The sequence below is a fragment of the Ambystoma mexicanum genome, chromosome 7p, assembly GCF_040938575.1.
Source record: "Ambystoma mexicanum isolate Mex_15411 chromosome 7p, UKY_AmexF1_1, whole genome shotgun sequence".
NCBI classification, from domain to species: domain Eukaryota; kingdom Metazoa; phylum Chordata; class Amphibia; order Caudata; family Ambystomatidae; genus Ambystoma; species Ambystoma mexicanum.
In genome coordinates this window covers 173,818,568-173,825,068 of record NC_090939.1, presented here as the reverse complement: position 1 = coordinate 173,825,068, position 6,501 = coordinate 173,818,568, and positions in this window count along the sequence as shown.

Sequence of the window (6,501 nt, the reverse complement as noted above, 5' to 3'; positions counted from 1 at the left end):
AATTTGTTTTGCACCGTTTTCGTCCACAGGATGGTATTTGATTCAAGGAATGTCAGGATAAATAAGAGGGATGACAAAAAACTGTTGGGTCATTTTAGAGAGAGTGGGTGATACGTCTGAGGTCCCTCGCACAATGGTTGTTCAAGAAGTTCAGAGTGGCCTCCCAGCAAGTTCAACACTATGCCATGTTCCAGTAACTATGTTAGGCGATGGTAGTGTAGTAATCTAGGTAATGAGTGCATTGGGGTGAGTGAAAATATTGTGGAGCTCTGAGTGAAGGATAGAATCTTTGGAATTATTATTTTGTTATTATTGGGGTATTTATTGAGCTCAGACCTAATGTAAGGAAGCAACTGAGTGCTTTACAATGATAGGGGGAAGAACCCAGTGAGGGAAGCAGAGAAAAAAGGAGCAGGGAGCTAACAGGGGAGGATGGGCAATTGGCAGCATGAGGGGGAAGACTGCGGGGAACAGATTACAGAGTCTCAGGTGGGGTGTGGAGTACAGGGTGTGTGGACCTAGGTGTTAAGGAGGAGTCATTCCTTGAAGAGTAAGGTCTTGAGCTCTTTCCTGAACTGGAGAAGTGATGGGGCAAGTCTGATGTTGACGGGGAGTAGGTTCCAGTGTCTTGGAGCGTAGACAAAGAAGGGCTGTCTTCCGGTTCTTTCCTTCCTATACTGTCGTAATTCAAGTCTGCACATTTCCTTACTTCTGGTGAATCGCAGGTCTCCGGGTCTCCAGAGATGCTGATTTATCTGGAATGGTCTACAGCTGAAGTACGCCAGTTGTTACTCTGTCAGCTACCCTTTTGAGAGCAGATCTTGAAATAACTCTTTCACCTTGTCCTTTCAAAAACCACACATCTGTATGAACATCCGATTACCAGAAGTCTTATAGAATTAAAATTGAAAGAGAAAAGCACGTAAGTGGGCCTGGTAGTTATCAGGTTATACGTAACAATGCTTGTGGGTGAATGCTGTGGGTAAGAATTCTGGTGGTGGCATTCCCACTTTACTTTGTACAGGGGATAATCCCTCTGTATCCCCTTGGCCCTTCCCTCCAGCTCCCATCTATACCCCTGCCCTTCACCCCCTGTGAAGGGGTGAAAGTGAATTTCGCTGGTGGTGTTTTTGCAAGCAGCATACACCCGCTGGTATTCTGACCCCATGCAAGTGATTACACTCCAACAAACGCAATGTGTAAGCAAACGGATATTTCAGGGTGCAACTCGTTTGATGGAAGAAGACAATAATCCATTTGACTTCAATTTATTTTTGTTTTTGCTTTTTTTCTTGATGCCTGATAGCAAGCATTGTAAAGTTACAGAAATCAAGGGTTCGAAAGAGCAGACAATCAGAAAAACAGCAGGGGAGCAAGTAGGTAGGAAAAGAACACAGGCATTGACTCTTGTCCATTGCTTTTCCGGAAGCGATGCTGTAGCGCGTGAGCTGCAGTTGGGTGGGGTTCTCGCGATGGCTCGATCCCAGGTGTCAGTGCCAGGTTCTTAGAGCTGGCCCCGGTTAGAAGGAAACAACTGAAGATAAAACAATGAAAAAAAGAGGACAGAATTGTGTTATCAGCTTATTTTAAGTTACCAAAAGGGACAAGAAAAACGAGTCAAGTTTTTACAATATGGGCGGATAGAGACATTGTGGATTGTATGGAACTTAAATGGCATCTATTAAGCAAATAGACGATTATGGTTACTTAAAGGGGAAGGTGGAGCGAGTGTGAGCCATGATTAAAAATGCATTTTAAACAATGAATACACTTCTTTGCTGATAATTAACACACTTCTTGGCTGGCGCCTCCCTCTGGAACAGCATCCCTGCCTCTCTGAAACTTGAGCAGATGGTTACGGAAGCAGCTCAAGACTTTCCTGTTTGCTCCCGCCTTCTCTCTTCCTCTTCCCTGATGATCTCCTGTCTGATACTGCACTGGTCACCTGGCTACCCTCTGAATCACGGGCCCAGGTCCCTGCCCTCCCAATTGCACACCTGCACTGCCTTCTGACAGGCCTGCACTTGGGGCTGCATCTGCAACCCTACAGTCCCCTACCTGCACTTATCTAACACTTGCTGTCTGCACTTAACACCTGCACTACCACCTGCTGGCTGCACTTCTTGTCTCTCGATGTGTTGATCCAAAGTCTTGCAATGCTCCCCCTCCCCCATGCACATTACCCCTTCCCTGCAATTGCGCAATCTCACTTGGCCTAGTAAGATTGTTGTCTTGTCTTCCCTCCGTTCTCCCTCCTTTGCTTGTCGTGCCTTGAAACACTTGTGTATAGGCACGTTATACATTTCATATCAAAACTGCCCCAAGGACTGCCCCGCTACCCTGTGTCTCCTTCGCCCCCTCTTTTCTGGTGACAGTGGTTGATGTTATCTCCCTCCAGACCATTTCTTAGGCTGGGAGTCAAAGTCACGTGATGAGGATGTGGGGACTGCGAGTTACCAGGGGAGATCTGCAGGTCTCCAACCTGAAAGAGTGGCGAGGGGAGCAAGGGTGCTCGTTTAAAGTGCAACAAGAGTTCTCCAACCACAGACACGTGTAAATTGTCATGAAAGCAACATAGACATACAAATACACTGTACTACCTAAAGAGATCCATTACACCCCGAGGCCACACACAGAAAGGCAGCACATCATTTGAGTGTCTGCAGTGAAAAACTGTACCTCCTCCAATGCTGCATCTCATTGCTCTTGATTAATGATGATATTGCCCTTATAACATGATATACATTTTATTTTGCACAACAAGGGTCCTTTATAGGTTCCATAATCGCTATTGTTCAATAAAGAAACATTTTCTATTTTGTATAAAGATTGTATTTGCACACGACTACCATATAATCCTATTAATGGGCAAATTAAAGATCCTGCAGACTGTGAGAGTTTTCGGCTAAAATTGATTTATGAAAGTGGGGTATTTTGTGATTGCATTCTTGGTAGTGGTGACCTGGGGGGACACGGGCCTCTGTAACTTCCCCCAGAGATGAATGCCTAAATGGTGCTTGCGGGAGGCAATGAGTGGATTAGTAACTGGCACAGCTGTGTGAGGGGGGGGCTTTGCTTTATTAAAGCATAACCATTCCAATAATAATCCCACCCACTCTTATGTCCCCTTTGACCTCTACTCGTCTCTCAACCTAGTACCTCACTACGGTGTAACCCCCCTATCAGGGTCCTGCTTTGGCAGCCCTTCAAGGAGCCATAGAGGGGCTCCCAGGGTGAACAGATGGAATAGAGCCTGTTACCATATCCTGTGCCACCCACATGGGTGAGAGGCCAGAGGATGGGTGACCCCTCCACCAGGAAGACCACCCCACACCAGGCCACCCTAAAACACTTCCACGAGCTTACTCACTTAAAAACGTAATCCTGGTTTAAACTCTATACCAACCATTACACCTTTAAGTCCCCAGCACCAGCCTCCCTCATCTTGCTTTGGGACTCCCACACTTATGTGCCCCATGAATGAGGATCTACTGGGCCTGCCCCGGGTAGGGACGTCTGCCTCAAAGGCCATGCCGGCTGGTACTAGGTTGCACTGCTCACTTGGCTAGGGTTGGGCCTCCATGTGAATCTAATGTAGTCTAGTGGCTAGGTTGCCAGTTGTCAAAGCTAGAGGCATATGTTCACTTCCTGGCATGTCAAACTGATCAAAAATGTGATCCTGAGCAAATATCTTCATTTCTCGCTGCTGCACTACTCTTATTTGCAAGCTTGGAAAGCGTAAACATATACAGTGTTTTTTCTTTTAATAAAACAATATTTTAATAGAGAAATGAGATCAAGTATGTAATCAAATAAAGCTCCAGAGCAGCTGTGCTAGTGAGGAGGTATTCTCTTAATGGTGGCAGTAAAGCTGACACATGTTTTAGGTGTTGGATCATAGGTGTGGCAAAGTGGAACCTGTGCAGCTAAAAGTACATGCTATGAGCAAGAAGAAAAGGTCGTTCTCAGACCGATGCATTGATGCCAGTGATTTGGACATGTTCCTGCTCTCTGTACCCTCTTGGCATGCAGCAATGGTGACCCGGTCCTATTAGGACATGGCATTCCATCTTTAATGCTGTCTTTCAGATTTCTAAAGTGCAATGATTTGAAGACAGATTTGTTTCTGGAATTGTTAACTCGAGTTATGCCTCGCTAAGGCACTGCAGACATGTTAGAAGTTGACTCTGTTAGCTCTCCCATGAAATAAATCTGTATTTTTATTGCATGCCTGCATTTCTTTGTATGACTCCAGTTCTATCATCATTTGGTGAATAGAAAGGATGATTACTGAGAAAGACGGCAATAGGTGCTATTTGACATATTAACTATGCACTTGAAGTGTAGCAGACCCAGGAATGTTGAATTCAACTGGTTTCCCATTAACAACAGTGACTCTGAAATGGACTGATCTCGCTCATACCTTCAAAATATGAATATCAGATTTTGATGAGTTACATTGTAGAGAAATGCAGGACATTTAAAATGTAAAACTATTAATAGGTGTGCATTTTATTTTGTAAATCCTTGTGAAAATCGTATTGATTTCAGTGACTTTGGGGCTGAACAAGTAATGCACATGTAGGAATGCAATTCACAAACATGGGTTGTTTATTTGTTTGGTGTCATCCGAACTACTTACAACTTCTCGACCTTCATCTCCAAATCTGCCACTGCAGCCAGACTCCACCTCCTCAATATCAGAAAAATCTGTCATCTTCTTCCTTTCAAGGCTGCTCAACAACTCATCTCCTCCTTTGTCCTTTCTAGATCTGACTACTGTGCCAGTCTCCTCTTTGACCTTCCCAGCTATACTTTTTCAACTCCGGCCTGCACACTTTTCAACCTTTCTGGCTTTACCTCCTCCTCCACTGCTCTTTGCCAGACTATCTGCCTGTCTATTAAACAAAGGGCTAAGTATAAACTTCTGATCATCATCTTGAAAACCATCCAAGGACTTGCCCCACCCTAGCAATCAGCTCTCTGACTCCCTCCTCTCCACCTTTCTTGTTAAGATCATCCTGGGCTCACCTTCTTGCTATTGCTCACTCCATCTCCTCGCTCCTCTACTCTGGAATGCTCTTCCTCTCCCTCTCCATACTACTCCAACTCTATCATTATTTAAATCCAACCTCAAAGAGCTCCTCCTTTCTGAAGAACCTGTTTCGTAGCACTCACCTTTACTCCATCTACCTGCTTCCCTCTCTCCCTAACTCTACCACACTTTTCTGTCATCCTTTATTTAACACTTTCTCCAGCCTCCCGTTCCTATGTTATTCTGTCCTGTCCTCATTGCTGGTTTATGTTTCACTTTCCCCTGCAACATCTGGTCTTCAAGTCACATTCTCTCACCCCATTATAAAGGACCCATGTCCTCCGCTCTGTCTTCAATGTTACATTTTGTATGCGGTTTTGTGCCCAAAATGTATTGTTTTCCGTGATTTCTATAAATAAATAAATAAATAATAATTTGACAATGATGCGTGTTTAAATATTGTAAACGTGTTGTCTTAAATGTTGCTTGCTTCAATTCCAAATAACAGGTGATATAGATGTGCTAACTCCCTGTACAAGGTTACTCCACCTGCATATATTTCAACAGTGCAAGCTTCCAATGTGGATGTTTACGACAGAGGCATTTCACTGGATCCAGTTGCTGAGATATGGGGTTGAGAATATCTCCTAAAGTCCTATGAAGGATGTTCCAGCTGTGTTTTTATCATCTACAGAAGTATTTGTGCCATTTAAGAACTCTTATATCACTCTCCCAGTGATCATGGCATAGACTTGCGTTTGGCTTCACACAGTACCTTACCTTGCTCTATCTGAGGATAGAAGCACCATACAGCATTAGGCTGACTGGCGTCATAACAGCATCCTTTGCTCATGCACCGGTCATGGCCAATGTCTGGATAGCCACAGTCAATTCTGGCTTGTGTTTGGATTCCACACTGGATGATCTCTGAAATAACAAAGCCGGCTTTGAGTATCTTCTACTGCCATGGTTAAAGTTTGGACATTCATCGAGAAAGCCCTACTTTACACTCTGAAGACCTGGGACTGTACATATTCAGAAATACAGACTCTTGACCATTTGGGTGAACGTTTAGTTTACTCTGCTGAAAAGCTCTCCAAACCACCAGTGAAAAATTCGCTTAATTTTGAAATCGCACTCGTTTTGGTACATTTTAAGTGATGTAACCCACACGTCACAACAATGAAAAAATACAGCCAATCACAACCAATGCATGACGTGCAAAACAATATGGTTGCATTTTAGCTGTATGGCATGTCACTGTAAGATCTAAAATAGTGTGTAAGTGCCATAGTTTCGATGCAATGTTTATGACAACACTGCTCATTCTAAGGTGCTGATGTAGAGTGTGGTATGAATATGATTCTTCCGGGTTCATCTGGTGGAAAAAGAGCTATTGGTTTTCCACTGTTCCATTCACAGAGGAAAGTGTTGGAATGTCCGCCAGTGGCCATTCCACTGGCGAG